General features: G+C 38.1%; 1 protein-coding gene across 1 annotated transcript in view; it reads right to left on the bottom strand.

The window, feature by feature from the left end:
- The window catches only part of RAB27B (RAB27B, member RAS oncogene family), a 55,076-nt gene extending 45,316 nt beyond the window's left edge, over positions 1–9,760 (bottom strand). The window contains exon 1 of the mRNA XM_081801184.1: positions 8,944–9,760. The gene's annotated coding sequence lies outside the window, so the exon portion shown is untranslated. The remainder of the gene's footprint in view (positions 1–8,943) is intronic.
- Between the last annotated feature and the right edge of the window lie 11,059 nt (positions 9,761–20,819).

Genomic DNA, 20,819 nt, shown 5'->3' on the forward strand with positions numbered 1-20,819 from the left:
AACTCATGTGTGGAATTTAAGGGGAAAAAACCCCCCCACTAATGAACAAAGAAAAAAAGAGACAAACAACAACAACAACAACAAACCAGAGTCTGAAATTCAGAGACCAAACTGATGGTTGCCAGAGGGGAGGTCGGTGGGGGAATGGGTGAAATAAAGGGGATTAAGAGTACACTTATCTTGATGAGCACTAAGAAATGTGTAGAATTGTTGAATCATTATATTGTACACCTGAAACTAATATAACACTGTATATTAAATATACTTAAATAAAAATAAAATTAAAAATTAAAAAAAAGATATTCACGATCCAGTCTACTCCTTAGACTTTTCCTTTTTTTTTTTTTTTAAGATCTTATTTATTTATTTGACAGAGAGAGACACAGCGAGAGAGGGAACACGAGCAGGGGGAGTGAGAGAGGGAGAGGCAGGCTCTCCCCTGAGCAGGGAGCCCGATGCGGGGCTCGATCCCAGGACCCTGGGATCATGACCTGAGCCGAAGGCAGACGCTTAATGACTGAGCCACCCAGGCGCCTCTAGGCTTTTCTTAATTAGTGCTGGATTTGGTATATGTTCTCAGTATCTGGGAGTACTAGAGAGCATATCAGGCCAAGAGAAAAACCTTAAATAGATGAAAATTTTTACTCCTGTCCTTATATGCCCTTTTCCTCAAGACCCTGTGGTTTGGAGAAGACCTTACTGTCACCCACATCATTCAGTTCAATTTTGCCTTTAAATCATTCCTTGGGCTGATTTTGGCAATTGTGTTAAAAGAAACTAGACTCATAAAGATCATGGCTAGAAGACACGTGAGATATGTTTGTTTACTTTAACCTTCTTTCATCTTTTTCATATCTTGACAAATAAACTGCATAAATGTCTGAAACCTCAACAAGATACATGTAAAAAAAATTATCCCAAACAGAAAGTGGTAGTAAGAAAAAGTAGAATTGTAAAACTGTGCCCATTAAAATGAAAATGACCAAACTTTTGATGTTCTTACACAGTGATCGAGATTTGAAAACTGGTGCATTAAGTGAATGCATTCTTTCAGTGGTATATTTCAAAGCTGAAAATGATGGTGGTGGTTGTCAGTCTTTAATCAAGGACTTGTTATCAATGCAAATTTGCATCCTTGACAACGATATCAAAGAGTTATAACTGATAGTGATCTACAAAGGTTCATCATAAGTTACAGATTTTATGAAAAACACACTTGTGCAGAACGAGATGTTGTAAATGATGTATCCATAACAAAGAATGCTTCACACACCTGGAATCCAGAAGGGAAAGAGAGAACACCTCAATTGGACAAGTGGGCATGCAGAATATTCTAATACTAGTTACTTAATAATCAGAAATACTTGAAATGGAGGGTGAGAGGCAGTCATATGGTTGTATAAAGAATGTTTTTAAATGTAATAAACTATTCCCAGGAGTTTTTCAAACAGTGAACTAGAAAGCATATTATCATGGGGATAGAAATGGGATGGGAAAGAGGGGGTAGGAGAGAGAGAGAATGTCTCCCTAAACTTGTCAGTCACTTGACATATTTGACAATATTTTACATATTGTTGGAAATTGCAAAAGTAATCATTATTAGAGAATTACTCTTTAACTCCTAGAATGTCAAGATACTTATTACATTTTGGTAAGTAGATCTTGGGATTAAAAGTGACATAAAGTCAGTCATAGCAGAGCTAGAACAAAGCTCCTGAATAAAATGAAGAAAATAATTGGTTTTTCAAATGATACTGGCTGGGTGTCAGTTATTACAGCATGATATTAATAAGACCAAATCAACAGATTCAATCCCTCTGGGAATCTGTTAGGTTTTTCCATTCCATGGCAGTAGAACACATTCCTAACTGAGATACTTGCCATTTTTCACAAGTGGGTGCTGAGAGAGAGTACAGACCAGAATTCTGGAGAAAGGAGGTGTAACTCGAAGTGACCACCCCACAGAAAGGGATAAATGATGTCATATTCATAAACTAAGAGCTAAAGGCATCTTTAATATACTCTTCCAATTTAACAATAATGATAATAAGAATGACAATAAATATATATAATTAGATATAACCTTACACTTCCCCTCTTCTCAGAACTTAAATGTCTTCATTAGCTAAAGCAGATCAGTGCTTACAGAAAAAGAAGAAAATCACAAGTCTGATGGTATGACTACTACTATTTCTCCCTGAGAGATGGCACTTGGTCTTATGGATTTAGTCAGCATATCTCAGCTGCTGTCACCAGCCTGACCTCTTCTGGGAGGTTCAGATTCCAGAAGCCATTTCCCTGCACATATCCAATTGAATGAGCACAGGTATTCATGTGCAATGTATCTTTCTCCCCCAACTAGCTTCACCTTTTTTATACCTAATTTCAATTTGGGGGACCACTTTTCGTTCATCTATTGCCTCCCTAAGACCAGCAATTGAGACTTTATAAAAATTTCTTCTTTCTCCCAGTAGATGGTCAGTGCCATTCTTGTTCATTATTTCTCTAATCTGACTTCTCTTCTCCAAGCTTACAATCACTGAGCTAACTTCAGATGTTACTTCCCACTCCTAACTTATCTCTCTATAGTCTTAACCCCCTTAAATTTATCTTCCTGTTTATTATCACAATACTGCATTGAAAGCACTAAGTTAAACCTTAGCTGGTGACACTAAAATTATCTGTTCACGGATCTCTCTAACATACCAGATTCTCAGTTCTCCAAGAGTAGGAATTGTCTTATTCAGCCTTTTACAACCAAAATACCAAATATGCTGCTGACATATCAGAAGCACTTTGCGACTTTTTTCAATAAAAAATTCAGATATACAAAAATTATGCTAGAGGTTAAATTGCTATTATCAGTTTTAATATAATGAGCAGATGTTTTATTGCAATAAATACCATTGTCAACTTTGACATAACTAGTGCCATTTTCTCTAAAGTTTATGCTTTCCAGGTAGAATCTGTGCTCTCCAAAGGGTGTCAATAATTCTTTGAGTTCTTATTTTCATCTTCTGGATCAAGTTATCATGCACAATAACATGTTTACTGTAAAAAAGACTAATTCAAAAGCAGTTTTGAACTATTTCTTTAATCCTATTCCAATTTCTACACACTTTTAAAAAACATAGTTCCTGAAAAATAAGATAAATAAAACTGCTTCTACTGTTTACAAAATATCATGATGCAAACACGGATTCTTTCTTTAAGTATAGAGTCACCATTTACGAATTTGAATTCTTTTCTCTTGAAATAATTCTCTGTTCTCAAGCTGCCAAGACTCTCCTTGCATGTGGATATTTACTATATTGATTTTAAGAATCCACATTACTGCTTTAGACTGATTGCACCAGACTTCAAGACTTTATTCACAAAAATCACCCTAATCCAACACTTTCCAGGAACTGATAGGAAGCTAACTTCTGGTTTCCTGGGCCTCACGCATGGGTTTATTTTGAACGTCAAAGTGTACTTTGAGAGAGTGACAAACTGTAAGGAGTCAGAACCATGCAGACCACACTTGATTAGAAACACTGCTGGGAATGAGAAAGAAGAACATTTGTGATTCAAGGGAAATCCATCTTCGCAATAACTCAGTTATTATCACACAGTCGTTTTACAGAGAAAACCACAGCACAGAATTCAAAGACTTCCTCCCAGTTTGTACCGGAAACAGATGCACACCAGGCCTTCTCCAGGTCTGCAGAGGAGACCAAGTCCGGGGCTCGATGCAGCTTTCTCCATCAGACGACAGCACACACAGGTCCTTACTCTACACTTTTCATCTCGCCCTCACATTTCTCTAGAGATGCCCTTATCCCCAGATACCAGGGATTAGATGAAGGGTAAAATAGTAGGGATAATAAAGGTCCTTTGGTGCAACCTCCCAGCACAGGCCATCTCCACAACAAAGAATTCTTGGAGTGGTGCATTCCTTGGTCTTCTTTGGTTTTACCCAGTTCCTGCAATGACTTCCTGAGTGGTCTTTCCAGCCTCACCTGATGCCCCTCTCTCCACCCCCTACCTTCCACTTAAACCCCCTGTCAGCTCACTGAATGCACCAAGCTCTGTCCCAGGTGGAGATCTCGACAGGGGCCTTGGCTCTGTCTGGATTGTTCTGTCCTAACTCCCCACCCACCTGGCACCCAGACATCTTTCAGTCTCAACTGAAACATAAGTTTCCTCAAACAGGTCTTCTTGACCAATCCCAGCATTATTCTTTCCCATTTAAAGAAGTTACTTGCGGTCACAATAACTTCTCAACTTCCTTTGACTTTAATTTTCTTTTAGTGTTATCAATTCCTTCCCATTTTGGAACACTATTTTCTTTTTTGTAGAAAGAAGAGGGAAGCACAATAGAAACTGAGTAATTCTACTTTCACTCACATCCATCAACTTCCTTATTCACAGCTTTGCTTTAAACAATGCTAGAAGAATGGCTCTCCTCAGCATTTTTTCCAGGCTTCAGCCCACTCTGGGTTTTACTCTTCTTCATACTATCTTGACAGCTCACAACACCTTTGTAAGTATTTCTAATTATGTGTCCCTTTGTTCATCTGTTCTACAAGCCAGTTTTTTTAAAATGGATTTTACTAGAGCCTCTATGTAGCCTCATGAATTTCTCTAGTGGTCTGTCTTTGGGGATTTTGCAAAATGCTCTTTCCAGCATTTGTTAAAGTTAGTTTATCTGAATTCCTTATTTTAAGAACTCTGTCTTCTGTCAAAGTTGCCCATGATTCCAAGATGCCACAGGCAATTATCACTTCCTGGTCCTCATTTCACTCTGCATCTTTGCAACATCTGACCCAAGTGACCATTCCCTTTTTTTGGAAACACTTCCTGGCTTGGGTTCCATGATGACACTCTTTCTGGGGGGAAAGGGGAGTTTTTTACTGGCTCCTCTGCAAGATCCCTCGATGTTAGAATAAGCCAGAGCGTGGTCCTTCAGTGATAGCCTCAAGACCAGGGGTCTAAATAGCATCCATAGACTCTTTATTCCCAAATTTCTATGTGCAGCTATGACTTCTTCCAAGTGCTCCAATTTCTATATCCAAAAATCTCCAGTGGATACCTAAACATACCTCAAAAGACTGAAAATGAATTCTGCATTTCCCTTCCAACTTTGTTTTTTCTCTTAGCTTTATCCACCTTAGGAAATAGCCTCACCATCTGTGTTGTATCTCCATACAAAACCTGGTGATCATTTTGATTCTTGCTTTTCTTCAGCCCACCCCTTATCTGATTTGTCAGCAAGTCCTGTCAGCTCTGTCTTCGAACAGGTCCTGAGTCTCTTTCTTTCTCTCTAGGACCACTGTTCCAACCTCGATTTATGCCACTGCCATCTGCTGGCATAGCCCCTACCTGGTCTCTCTTCCCCGCTCGCCCTGTGCTACATTCTCTTCAAGAAAGCCAGGGTGATCTTTTAGAAAGATGGCCTTCTCCGAGGCTATTCCTTTGAATCATACAGCATGCTCCTTCCCCTCCCAGGTCACTCTCATTATTTCATATTACATTTTTCTAAATAGCACTGAAACTTGTATAATTACTAATTTGTATATTGACTTAGGTGTCAATCTTTCTAAGCTAGAATGTAATTTCCATGATATTAACCTCTATTATCCACTGGCTTAGAAGAATACCAAGGCTCAGAGTGTGCCTAGTCTCTTGAATGAATTTTCAATAGACAATATCTAAATCATAGTGTCTTCTCACTTCATTCAGAATAAAAATCAAAAGTCAACATGTTTTTCGGGACTTTCAAAGCCCTCTGTGATGTGGCCCCATTATCGCCCCTCCCCCATTTCTTGTTACCCCAGCCCCCCCTCCAGGTGTTGCAGGCTGCTTTGCTTCCTGGAAGATGCCAGGCAAACCCCTGCTTGTTACCCTTTCTGTCTGGAAAACTCTTCCCCCTCACAACCACGTGGCTCACTCTCTGACTTCCTTCAGACCAATATTCAAAGATCATCTTCACAGTAAGTCTTTCCCTGAGCACCTGATCTAAAATTTCAACACCCGTGGGGCCATGCCATTGACACATTCTGCATTCTTGTATAAGTATAGTATATACTTACATATATACTTATATATAGTATAGATTCAGCTTGCATGTGTCTTGTTTATTCTCCATCTCCCCAGTAAAAGGCAAGTTCTATGGGGCCAGGGATGTTAGTCTGTTGTCTGTTTTGCCCAGTTCTGTCCACAGAGCCCAGAATAGTGCTTGGTACTAATAAATATTTGTTGAATAAATAAACAAGAAACTTAAATTATTTTTCTTAATACAAGGAGCAGTTGTTTACTTAAAAAGACAACTTATTAAAGATATTTTTGATTATGTGTTAAACAGAGTTTTAGTCTCATTATTGGTAATCTAGACAAGTTGCCTTCATTCAAGGAGGACCTATGAGAGAAGGTTAATATTTTTAGAACATGAATAATGACTGTGTGAAACTAATTAAGTAATACTCTCAACTCCATGTATGGGGTTTACAATAGGCTTTTATTATGCTTAGTGATGTTGCTACATCCTACTACTATATCATAAACTTTAGCTCTAGGTACACCTAATAATGAGTAAAAAAATCATTCTCCTTTAGACAGCAACTCTAGAAAGTGACATACTCTTCATGGGAAACACCTGGTTTGTCCTATCTATTTTTACTGTAATTGTTTTCCTGCATCTCGACATTACAATTACTTGCTTAAGAGCTCAACTATTGGTTAAGCTACCTTGATGAATCAGCTTGAGAAACTAGATTAATTGTGAGCTGAGCTTTATGTGGATAGTTGGTCTATGTTTCATGCTCTACTGATCTAAAAGACCAAAAACCTAACCTGAAACTTCTCAGAGTGAGGGTGGGAAAAAAGCAGATTTCTGTTCTGAACCACCTGGGGTTTTGGCTGACTTCCACTTTTCCAGAAAAAATAAATAAATAAATAAAACAGTTAACTAAATGAAAAGCAACTCAGAAACCAATAAGTAATGTTAGAATAAGCTGGTGTGCCAAGGAGCTGGGAAGACCCATGTATTGGGGCTACCTTCGCTATCAGGTCAAATATCCCTATTCCAGAAATGGCCTGTGAGAGTTGTCATTTGCTTACATTTGACAGATTCCCTTTATTCTTTCTTGGCAACTGTGAGAACAGGCTCATCCAGTTTCATCTGAAATGTTTTGTTTTCCTTTCGAAAGCAACGATGGTAACATTTTATGAGAGGCCCATAATCCTTAAGCAGAAAAGCCTCATTAATATGAAACTATCTGTCAAGATGACCCTTTTTTGGTCATCCATAAAAATTCCCTCTTGCCTTCAAGAAGGGCTGATCCCATATGGGTAGAGGATCATGCTAGGAAACTATGAAAAATAACTCTTTTTTTTTTTTCTTAAAGATTTTATTTATTTATTTGAGAGAGAGAGAATGAGAGACAGCATGAGAGGGAGGAGGGTCAAAGGGAGAAGCAGACCCCCTGCCGAGCAGGGAGCCCGATGCGGGACTTGATCCTGGGACTCCAGGATCATGACCTGAGCCGAAGGCAGTCGCTTAACCAACTGAGCCACCCAGGCGCCCCTGAAAAATAACTCTTTAGGGGGAATGCCACAAGGCAAGTATGGCTCTCAATACTACAATGTGGACTTTATAGTAACTTGAAAATTCAACAAACTTAAATGCCTAAGGCTATAAGGCCAAAGTCCATCTTTTCTATTAACTTCTCAAATTTAGAACTATACAATCATGCATATAAATATATATATTCATTTATAATATCACTGAATATGCGTGACTGTAACTAAATATTAAGAATAGTACACATTTTGGGGGCGCCTGGGTGGCTCAGTTGTTAAGCGGCTGCCTTCGGCTCAGGTCATGATCCCAGAGTCCTGGGATCGAGCCCCGCATCGGGCTCCCTGCTCAGCGGAGAGTCTGCTTCTCCCTCTCCCTCTGCTGCTCTGTGTCTCTCTCTCTCTGTCAAATAAATAAATAAAAATCTTAAAAAAAAAAAAAAGAATAGTACACATTTTAAAAAATAGAACCAAATTAAAATTCATAGCTCCTGTTATGTTAAATGATAATTTTGTTGCTAGTAACCCTGGAACCACATTTATTAATTTGGGCTTAATTTAATAATGTATCAGTTAATCAGCTGGAACCTTATACCCTTAATTTTAAATCTTGAAATAAAAAGCCAGTAAACATGTTACAGGGGTGGTGACTTTAACCAAACATGGCTTTTCCCCAGTAATACAGCCTCCAGCTTTCGCTAGTCACCTGCCTCAGCATTTTTCAAATAATTAAATTATGTTGCATTGGGTGGGAGACTCTTGGAAGCTAAGGCACTGTGGCCACTTGAACAAGCACACATGCATACACCCTAATAGCTGCCATGCGTGGATCAGAATTTGGAAACAACTGAGCGAAAAAAAACCTGGAAGACAGAAATTACTTTTGATTTCTCTGCTGCTACCACACCTGAGGAAGTGCAAAGAAATGTCTATCACTTAGCTGGCTAGGCTCACTAAAATACTTCCCCTTCTCTAAACACTATTATTATTATTATTATTATTATTAATCATTTTGGCTGTCTGGGCATACAGATGGAAGGAAACTGGCATTGCTGTGACCGGTTTTTGGGCGGGAGGGGGTGGTGTTTGTTTAATCCTAACCAGCTGTTTGCTGCGGAAATAGCCGAACAGACACGGCCGGCTCGGGTTCCCCGGGGCTCCCGGGGCGGCTTCACGGAGCCCCGGGGGGCGGGGGTGCTGCGGATCCGCGCGCTCACGCCCCGCACCTGCTCGCGCCGGGCACACGCTCCGCTCGGCTCGCCCTTCTCCCGGCCTGCAGCTCCCCATCCACGTCTCACTTCCTTCTGGCAGGCCGGCCGCTGAGAACCCCCGGAGTGGGTGGGAACGCATTCCAGCAATAACAGCCCGGCTTCCCCAACTCACCAGCCTGCGAAGTTTCCTCTGCGAGAGGGCTGGGTGTCAGGTTTCAGAGGTCTCCTTCCTCTCTCCCAAGCCCTTGAACTCCGGGGCTCCCACGCCAGCGACCACACGCGATCTGCTCTACAGGGCGACACTCAGGGGGTCAGCTCCTTATTTTCCAACCTGCGGCTCGGGATCGGTCCCCAGCCCCTGCCCGTCGGAACTGCCAATGGCAGGACGTGTAGCACCACCCCTGAGTTGGCCGAGCCGCCGGGATCTGGAAGGTTTGTGTGAGAAGGCGTGTCTCCCCGTCCTAACGCGACGTGCCGAGCTCACCTCGGGCAAATCTTGCTGGTGACTCAAGGGCGCTGGGCTCCTGGTTGTATTCTCCACACTGTAAGCCCGAACAGCGAGCTCATTTTTATTCCTCTATTTTCCCATGTCTTCTTTGATATCTCTTATTCAAAGAGCCCAGGGCACTGTGCGAACTTCTTCCAAGGCAGTGCATTCTCTCCTCCCAGGGGATGTCTCATTAACAACGGGGAGAGCAAGGAACTGCCAGTGGAGAACAGAGAAGTGCCCCGGGAAATAAAAGGGGACCTAACGAAATTAGTGCTTTAAAAGTTGGGACCTGTTAATGTGAATACATTAATCAGTATACACCATCCTAATTGTTTGCCTCCTACCGTCGCTCGAGACCGGTAGGATAGTAAATAGAGGTCATGTCTATGAGATCAAAGGAAATCAAGAGCGTCCACATTCACTGAATAAATAATTATGAAGTACCTACTATGTGGCACGTTGTTCTAGACACGTTGGCTCCTTCTGTCCACAAGAAAGATCCTGGCTGGCTCTCTTGAGGTCACAGTTTAGACTGAATCTGGCATCCCTAGTTTATGAACTGACAGTAAAGGGGAGAATCCAAGGTTGCATACATATAATAACACTTGAATTATTCCTCCGTGAAGAAAATTTAAATGTTCCAAACCATTGTTGGGAAACAATGAGATGCTATTTAAATTTTAATTGTTTGACCCAGTTCCGACAGGGGGCTTTCGGGACCATCTGGGAGGCACTGCCGTTTCCAGCTAGGGAGCATCTCCCTGAGAAGTGCTGTGGGTGGAGGAGGTGAAGGAAGAGCCCCAAACCAAAACCCAATGTGAACACACAGTACCAAAATAGAGAAGAAGAGGGCAATGGGCGAAAGTATTTGGTCCCACAAGACTCTATTCTATTAGAAAATATGGAAGTTCTGTTTCCTCTGCCTCAATGTTCTTGTCTTGAAAATGGGGATGATAAAATGCCTTCATAGGGTTATTGCAAGCAAATGAGTTCACATCAGCAAAGTGCATAGAATAGTGCCCGGGCACAGTGAATTCTATATACGTATGTGTTGTCTATACATGTTATTTTAGTAGCTCTTATCTACTTCATTATCCTAAAGTAAGGTCCAATTAATAAAATTATTCTGAACTACCAGGAGAAAGCATAGGAGGTTTAGGTTGTAGATTTTCAAAATATATATACTGGGAATCTATATTTATGGGAATCTATACATACTGGGAATCGATATTTATAAATCCATATTTCTGCAAATCTGTTTTGTATCCCTCAACAATATCTGGGTATATAACAAGCATATGTCCGTGGGTCTAGAGAGAGATAAAAGAAAGAACATAACTCTGAATTTATTCTATTGTATGCAGCAAATTAATTTAAAATGAGTCTCAAAAATTTTTTTTTAAAAATTATTTTCTGTGCTAATCAGTGATAATCCATATTCTTCACCTAGTTTATGTGTTCACTTACATTAATCCAAATAGCTATTATTCAAGCCATCATCTCATTTGATGTTCACCACACTGCTTTGAAATAGGCAAGGAATCTATTATTTTTACTGTCCCCACTTTAAGAAAGAAGAAATGGAGACTGAGAAAGTCCCAACAAGGTGCCCAGAATCATGAAGATCATAAAGGGAGAACTCAGGTTTGCTGATCCCAGAGGCAGGGCTCAGGGTGGTCACTACACTGTGCTGCCACCTTTTTCTAGAAAAAGTTCCTGCCGTGAGAAAGTCTAACACAGACATTTCTCATCTGCTCTCCTCATCACCCTTCCCCAGATAAGCGGCCAACTGCCTCATAGGGCCCACTTCTGCTGGGACGGCCCTTCTGGTGTCACCTGCCATGTAAGTCCCATCTTTGGGTTCTGAGGCTCAGAGTCACTAACGTTACACAGTAATGCTATTCAGCTACTTGAAAGTGGTGGAACTTTTCCTTCCCTGTGGGAAGAGGGATTCCAAGGAGAATGGTGGGAGAACAGGAGAGAAGTGATTCTGGGCCACCTCATGAAGGTCACGTTGACCAGAGGTAGAGCAGAATAAAAGATGCTGCAAAACCAGTGAAAACAGGGGGGCAGCATCATGAGTCATAATCAAAAATAAATGCCTTCCTGTACCTGGAGTTTCTGTGACAAAAATTAAATAGACACAATTTGTCAATGGGTTTATCAATCAATAAATAAGGAACTGAAGTAAACAGATACATGTACATACATGGGAGCCTTCTAGTTAAAAATGACAAATTGATCACATGTGTTTCATCCTCCCCTTCCCCAAACTCCTCTAACGTGAGAATAAGTGGATTTTTAAATGTTATTAAATAATAGAGACAAATAGAAAGGAGAAGAGACCTCAAAAGATAAAATAAACAGCAAGAGATGGTTGGAAGAATGTAAATCAGATGGAGGCTTGTAACTGACTTGGAAGAGAAGAGTTTACACTCTGCGTGCCTATAGAGGGGTTATGGATAAGAAGGAAGATGATTCTCTGTGCATTTGCCTGGGAGGCAGAAATACCAGCAGAGAAGGAGGCCAGGTGGTAGGGTGAACACAGGGGCTTGGTTAGACGTCTGTATACAGAATGCTTGGACCCAAAGCTTCCTTCCCCACTGCCGTGCAATCAACCAACCATAAGTACCTCCATCTGCTCAACCCAGCCTCCAGGAGACTAGAAGTTTATTTTCTGGAGAAAGTAAACTAGAGTAATTTGTGGTTTAACAAGATGAACACATATTTTTACCCTGCTCCTATAGAAAATGAATTAAAAAGAAATTTATATGCAAGACAGGAAAAAAACTCTCAAAGTTGAAAATTTACTCAAAATTTTTAAAATTTGACAGATGGGTTGTTAAGATTATGATGAAAAAAAATCTTCAGGAAAATAGAACAAAAAGCTAGGGAAATAAAAAAAATTAGAAAAAGGGGAAAATTTTCTGACTAAAGGGAATCCCAGAAAGTTCCAGAAGAAGAGTTCTTTTTACCCAGAAAGGGATGAAAAAATTTAATAAAGAAGTAGTGTAAAAACGATTCCAGAAATGAAGGCTTTGAATCTTTGGGATCAAAACTTCCACTAAAAGTCCAAAAGAAGAATTTTTAAAATCAATTAATTAATTAAATACACCAAAATACATCATTCTGAAATATTATAAGCCCAGGAATAAAAAGAAGAACATAAAACATCTTCCAGAAACATAAGGCAGATCACATAAAAGGAAAAGAATAAGAACTGCATTGGATTTCTCAAGAGCAATAATGGATCCAGAAGATTCTTTAAATGTCTTCACATTTAAAAATGAAATTATTTTGAACCTAGAATTGTATACCCCAACAAAATGTCAGTGAAGTGTGATTAAGGATATTTTCAGATCTGCCAGGATTAAAAAATGGACTTCTTGTACTGTTTTTAAAGAAGGATCTCCAAAACAAGCTCATAAATCAAGAAAGAGAAAGAGATGGAACCCAAGAAATGCAGGTCCAACATAGGAGACATAAAAGTGAATTCTGCAGAACAATTGTGAAGCAGGCCTAGAGAGAAAGCAGAAGGATGAATTATAGTAGGAAAGTCTCCAGAAAAAAAAAAAAGAAGAAAGAAAAGAAAGAAAAAAATTAGAATTATTTGATGTACATATACATTTGACAAATTATTGATAAATGTGTGTGTGGTGAGACTGGAAATGCTCATCTGAGTCCATGTCCTCTTTTTCCTGAGCACCCCATTAGATTTCACTTCTTAGCCCTCTGCAGGTAGAGAGACATGTAATTGAGTTCTAGCCAATGGTATGTGGGCACTACTTCCAGGCCATTCCCATAAAGTAACTTAGGAGATCCTCCATGCTTTCCCTTTTCCTTATTAGTAGGCAGACGCAATGCTCAGTAAAGAGTTCTGAGGCTTTAGAAGACATGAGAGCCCCAACATGAAAGAAACGTGTGGCTCTGAATGATCATTTGGCACAAAACGCCTAGCTGCCACACACTGGGCCATGACATAAGCAAGAAATAAATGTATACCATATAAAGCCACTGAGATTTGGGGGCCTATTTATTATAGCGGTTAGACTATTCTGACTGTCACTGTTTGAAAGATCATTTGGGGGCATTTGTGAGTAACTTACAGTAGATACAAAGTTTACTAAACAAATTTGAAAAAGGATATGACTAACTCCAGGGGGTGAAAAGGCTATGAGAGAAAAGAAACATAATGATAATATACCACTCTGTTAGATGTGGATATAATCAGAATAATGGGAACACTGACAAGAGAGTAACCATAAACTATGATGCGAGCAATAATTAAATAATTATTAACAATTAAATCTATTAAATCTAATAATTAAATAATTATTCACAATTAAATCTGTTAATAATTAACAATTAAATCTTTCTTATGAATAAAATTAATATTGAAGATTTATTGCCTTTTAATCAATTATCAGGTAATTTTCCAAGCATCCAAACTAACACTGATTGATGTAATTTCAGGAAAATATGTCTTTCCTCCCAAAATATATATAGAGGGTGGAGGTAAGGAAAGACGGTCTATGTACATGTATAAGACAACTAAGTCTTCAACCATTATAACAGACAGTCAATAAACAATGTGTAAAATTGCTAAGTCAAGAAATAGCAAAATAAGCAAACCATTTAGAAATATGCAAGTACAATGAAAAACATGACTCAAATGTTTTACTGTGGGGATTGAGATTGGGGTTAGGAGGAGATCTGTGCTAGTTTATAAAGAGTTATCACCATTTTTTAAAAACTATGAGATGTATTACCTCAATCAAAATAAAATTAATATTGAAGTAGTCTTAAACAGAGAAACAAAATATTTTAATAAACAGAACATTACAATTTATTAAGGTATGTGTATATATTTTTGCATAATAACCTGTTAGCAGTGGAGAAAGTGAATTTGGGGTGCAGCCTGATGATAGAGTTAAGAGGGTTGCACAGTCATTTATTCACTCAACAAACATTTATTAAGGTGTGCCTGATACTCTGCTAGGCATGGGGGATAAAGTGAAGAACACGAAAGAAAACTATAAGGTGCTCTAAGAGAAAATGAAAATTTTAAAGCTTTAAACAACAAATATCTTTGGTTTCTTCTCTCTTATCCTTGGTGACATGAGCCACTGATTTAACTTTTTGGGCAAGATACTGCCTTTCATTCCTTCCCAATATTCTTAAAAATTGCCATCTTGTCTAGCCACTTGAACCTCACACTGATGAGATCAGAGGTTACCCAACTCACCCTTCTCCTGGGGTGGCAGGGAAGGCTTTGCCAAGTAGTCATGCACGGATTTGCCTCCACCCTCTGCTGATTTTCAGTTCATATATAGTCTGTCTAATCACAAATGAAAATCAACCCCTCCCCAGTTTGAGGAAATCCTGCAGCATGACTAAAAGTCACAAGACTGGACACCCAGGTCATGCTAGTTTTGCTAACTACTTTTAAAGATGCAAGTTCAAGAAATATATATGCTTAAGTGAATTTCTACTATCAAATTACTCTACATACACAACACACAAAGACCTATTTTAGACATCAAAGTACACTTGTTCACATAATTATAGGTAGAGTATCTACTCTCTATGGTGTGTTCTTAACCTCCCACTTCTAACTTCATTTTGCTTCAGTTTCTTAGGATGTGAAATGAACATACACTGGGACCTTATGTGGAAATTACTGTAACTCAGTCTAATTCTTTCTATGTTAAAGGACTATTGAATGGGAAAAGACCAAACGGTTTCATGAGTAATGTTTTCATATAGGCTTTATGCAAGTCTTAACTTGCAAAGAAGCCACAGTAGAGTGGGTAAGCCATATTCCAGTGGACCCCTTTATTAACAAAAAATGCTGTAAGTATAATTACGAACATAATTACAAAATTATTTAATTTATGTATCAAATTGATTAAGGACAAATAAATCCATTTTAATAAAACTAAGCAGATAGGAAAGAAACACATATGTCACATAAATATAGTCATATAGCAACATATGTAATTATACGTATAAACATAAGTATAGTCTTATACATGCACATGTATAGACATATATTTGCTTAATGCTAGCTTTATAGTGAGCTACAAAATAAAAGGTTTTATGTGCCTACTATGTAAGTATAAGCAAATATATGGTGATTTCTTCATTTTCCCCAAACATGTGACCAAAATAGTGTTTTTGTTCCCAACTTTTGCCATTTTTTTATTAGCAAACAGTTCAAATTATGATGTCATATGCTCAGGAATAATTGAATCTTTCTTAAATTTTTTGCCAGCCTCTTAACCAATCATCAGGTAATTTTTTCAAGCATCCAGACTAACATTGATTGATGTAATTTCAGGCAAAAATTTTCTTCCTCCCAAAATACTTTTTTGATCAAATTAAAGTACTTTCATGAATGTTCCATTATAAGAGATTTATAATGACACCAGTCGAAGATAAACATCTCTTTTTTAAGGTATAATTTGGGAAATGATGTTGCCTTATACTTGATCATATATGATATTAAAAGATAATTTGCAAAAATAACAACTAGTACATGAAGATTCGGTCATAGCAAAGAATCCCATGCTAAGTGATTACTTTTTAAAACTATATTTTCAAGAAATAGTAAGACTGTCTTAATAAATAATTTTACATTATAACTAAATGAAATATGATTTCTTTTTATCATCAGTATGGTAAAACTTTCTAAGACCATAATAAATTTTTATTATATTTCTAAGATATATTTGAATGTTCTATTTCCAAACTGACTTGAAAATTCTCAGTACCATAGCCATCGGCATCTCCCAAAATACGCATCACTGCCATAACCACTAAGTTGTTCCTGTTCCGTGAAATTGTTAGCTCCAGATTTCATTACTACTACAGATTGTGAGAATGGAGGAAAATCCCTGCATACTTCATATAAAATACAGGCTTTTGTTAGAACTACTCAGCCCATCTTAAATAAATTAGACCAATTTATTTTTATAGTCATATATTAGGTGAGAGTCTTGAGAGAGAAGACATTTTAAAGGAACTGATAAAAGCACAAATGATCAGAATGAAGATACAAAGTTATTAAGAACTTCTCATTTTCTTGCATTTCTCCACCTATAAAATGTGGTAAATATTAGTCATCTTCTTGGTATAAGGCATTCGATCTAATGCACGTCTGGGTGGGAGGCTCCTATAAAAGTCAAAGGGGTCAGATACTCATGACAACAGTGGCAGTAGGGTCTGGATGCAGTAGTAATGAGTGGTTCCAAGGGTAGTGTTCTAATCACGTAACGGAAGGCAGTTAGGTCTGTAGCTCTGGACCTAAGCCAGCTTGCCCCAGAGTGGGGGCAACACAATTTCAAACCTGGGAAAAGCAATCTTACAACTAAAAGAAATATGGAACTTGCTAACGATATAAGCGAAAAAGAGAGAGAGAGAAACATGTATGGGAATGGATTCTAAGGAAGAAGGACAACAATTTTAGAACAGGATGAACTGATTAATATGGGTGCCCAGGATAAAACGTAGTAATTTGATTGAGAGTGCTAATAATTGTTCTCTCAGTTTGATGAAATTCAAACCTAGAGTAAGCCCTATCTTTTTTTTTTTAAAGATTTTATTTATTTGAGAGAGAGAGAATGAGAGAGAGCACATGAGAGGGGTTAGGGTCAGAGGGAGAAGCAGACTCCCTGCCGAGCAGGGAGCCCAATGCGGGGCTCGATCCAGGGACTCGAGGATCATGACCTGAGCCGAAGGCAGTCGCTTAACCAACTGAGCCAACCAGGCACCCCGAGTAAGCCCTATCTTAATTCAAAGAACCACCCTTGATCTCTAGGAAGGACACTGCAACATTACAAATACATTGAGAATGTTTTCTTTCTACATTTTCACAAAAGAGCATGCAATTATTTTCCAAGATAATTGGCACTGGGGAACAGGAACCTTTCCAGAATAGAACATTGATCCTGAGGTGTCACTAATGATTGAATAAGAGGAAAGTCACTGCAATTCAAAGATTAGAGTCAGAACTTAGGGCTTAATCAAATTTTACTTCACAGGAGGCTCAGCAGGAGTCTCAAATCCATTCCATGTTTGCCATTTTTTCCCTTAACCTATAGGTTAAGGGTCAATGTGATCAAAAGGTCAATTTCTGAGTCTCTGATACTGAAACTATGCAACACAAACCTAGAGAATATATCCAAAGGGACAGTTATTCTTGGAACTAATTGCAGATATCAGTGTCACTTCGCTGTTAAGAACTTGAATGATGTAAAGAAAGTAATTCCTATCACATTTCCACCTGTTTTTCTACATTGACCTGTGTAGAAGGTGAATGGGTCTTTAAGAATGACAATGAATATCCAAAAGCCTAATTAGATGATGACTTCAACTGCCACTAATGTAACTAATCAAATGGATACAGATTCTAATATCCTTGGTAAATTTGGCAGGTGGCGCTAAGTCATGTATATACTGAATTATCTGCATTTGATCCAGGTTTTAGACAAAGCACTTTTGCTTCTTGTACTCTACGCCCAGGGGATTTATGATACAAGGTTTATCTGTAGTAGAATAGGGTGCTCCATAGAGACTTTGGCATTTCCAAGTAGCAGGATCATTTTGGAAGCCTCTATGTATAAAATTATAGAAGCAGGGGTTTTCCGAGGTTCTGGATAGAGTAAGATGAGCAAGAATTCTAAATCAAAAGGCTTAGGTTTTACTTCAAGCTCTGCCAGAAGCTATTTGTAATGATTTCATCTTTGATCTTACATGTTAAATGCACAGGGTTTTTAAATAATTTGCTTATAAAAATTTCACGTGTCTGACATGACTATAGGTGTCCAAAGAGTGAATGTTTGCTGAATGAGTCAATAAATAGAGGAATCTGTTCACTGTCTTGACATCCTTAGCAAGGAAGTTTTCAAGGAAACGGACAGGAGTCTCTTGTCCATTCTGTGCTTTATATTTCAGCAGATCTCTTTTTTTCATAATTGAAATATTAAAAGTTGGAAGAAATATTTGTGAAAATGATTCAAAGCAGAAATACTGCACTCTTAAAGTAAATGTGATTTACAATAGAATTGCCAGTAACGAATTAAGGAAACTCCTTGAGGCATAATGGTACAAATGTGTATGTTTTTTCTCAATGAAAATTGCAATGAGAAACTTTGACTCCCTCACCATAGTTACTATAATCTTACGTCGCAATTAAAGGTAAATATATTGGCAACTCTCTCTCCTACTAGTTAAGGAGATAAATAAGTCACAGAAATGCCTTGTCTATTGCTGGGCACCTTCAGCCTTGTCTCAACTCATTAGTGGCAAAACCGGATTTGTAACAACCAGAAAATACACGGCCCAAACTTGCACTTAAGGACCTAAGATCCTTTAATAAGAAGCAGACGGAATATAGACAGGAGTACAGCAAACCCTTTTAAGGACATTCTCGCCACAGCGACAGACAAGGACCACAGAGCCCTAGAGGAAGGAGCCACAACTGACAGCAAAATAAGAACAAGGTATTAGCATTTTCTAAGCCATGACATCATGTTTCTTCTCTGAATTATGCCAATTAAGGCCATAATTGCAGAGAATGACAGAGGACCTAGTCTTTATTCATTCTATTCCCCACGCTGAGACTTAAAATTCTCATTTGCATCAAGAAGATGGTAAGTATGTCATAAGTGATTAGTTTTATGTGCCATTATTCCATATGTGTTTATTGTATGTACATATACATATGTGTGTATGTATATTTTGTATGTATGTATATATACATATATGTATATGTACTTTTTTCCTTACACCAAAGGTTAAATTCTTCTTCATTTTATCTTTAAACCACTAGAAATAAGAAAGTTATTAACAAAAGTAATTCCTAAAATGTCTTTGTTACTTACTTTGGAATCACAGAAACTCAGATTTTAAAGGCCATCATTTAGGTCAAGTTCTCTTCTAAGGAACAGTACATCTAGAGATATTAATAATTGTGTGTGCATAAGAAGGGTTCCGTAGTCAGACTACTTTAATACTGCTTCTGCTACCACCTCTTAAAATTCATAATGAGTAGGGTGCCTGGCTAGCTCAGTCGGTAAAGCGTGTGACTCTTGATTTCAGGGTCACAAGTGTGGAGCCTACTTAAAAAAAAAAAATCCATGGGGCACCTGGGTGGCTCAGTCAGTTGGGTATTTAGTGAGCACCTACACACTTTATGAAGTCCTGTGTTTAAAATTCAGAACCAGTTCCATCACTTCTCTCCAATCCCTTATTTCCTCTTTTATATAAAAAGGCTAATAATAACGATAATCATGTCATAGAGTTGCACGCCTGAAAAACACTTTGATAGTTATTTCTGGTGAATATATATGTAAGAAAGCACAGTATTCCCTAGAATTAAGTGTTGTTCAACCAAATTTATTGGGAGCCTGCTAAGTGAGAGACCTGATAATTTACAATGGAACTTGAAAGTTTCATTTTACCAAGAGAATGGGGTATGTGGAAGGGATTACATATGAGCAGGAGGAAGCCTTAGATATGACAGATGTGGTCATTGTCTTGACTATGGGGATGGTTTCATCGGTATATCCACATGTCAAAATGTATCATATTATGGACTATAATTAGTGCAGTTTATATGTCAATTAAAGCTCAATAAAGCCATCTAAAAAAAGGAACATAAACTTAACACTAGGCTTATTTTTCAACCATTTAAAGAAATGCAGTCAATTAAAGTTCAATAAAGCCATCTAAAAAAAAGGAACATAAACAACACTAGGCTTACTTTTCAACCATTTAAAAAATACAGTCAGTGCCTTATTTAATTCCTCCCCTTTCAATTTAAACCCCTCAATGTGGGGTACACTGTGAGCATGTGATCTTCTACTGTATATTTTGAAGATGTTTACTTGTTTTCAACAATATTTTCAGATCAATATTCTCAATACTTCAATTTATACAAATGCTGAAAAACTGGCGTTAGAAGAATAAAATTATGATTATTTAGATTCTTAACTAACAGTAAAACCTGGGGCACCTGGGTGGCTCAGTCAGTTGGGTGTCTGACTTTTGATTTAGGCTCAGGTCATGATCTCAGGGTCCTGAGATCAAGCCCTGTGTCAGGGCTCCACACTGGGCATGGAGCCTGCTTGGGATTCTTTCTCTCCTTCTCTGCTTGTCCCTCCCCCTCTCTCCCTCTCTAAAAAAAAAAAAAAATTAAAATCTAACTTTTTAAGCTTTCTAAAAACCAGTTAAATAGGTGATGGGGATTAAGGAGTGCACTTGTGATGAGCACCGGGTGATGTATGGAAGTGTTGAATCACTATATTGTACACCTGAAACTAATATCACACTGTACATTAACTAGAATTTCAAAAAAAAACTTTTTAAAAATCAGTATAATACAAAATATTATTATCTGCACATGAATGGGCATGAATGTACTTTTACAAAGCATTAAAGAAAAATAGCCCAATTTTTTAAGAAATTAATGTAGGATCTGTTTAATAATGTTCATACTTAATTTTTGAAGAGTGAATAGTATCTTACATGGCATGTAGGTAGATGGTCAATAGATG

This window comes from Leptonychotes weddellii, chromosome 13, assembly GCF_054177405.1.
Source record: "Leptonychotes weddellii isolate Sample4059 chromosome 13, ASM5417740v2, whole genome shotgun sequence".
NCBI lineage: Eukaryota > Metazoa > Chordata > Mammalia > Carnivora > Phocidae > Leptonychotes > Leptonychotes weddellii.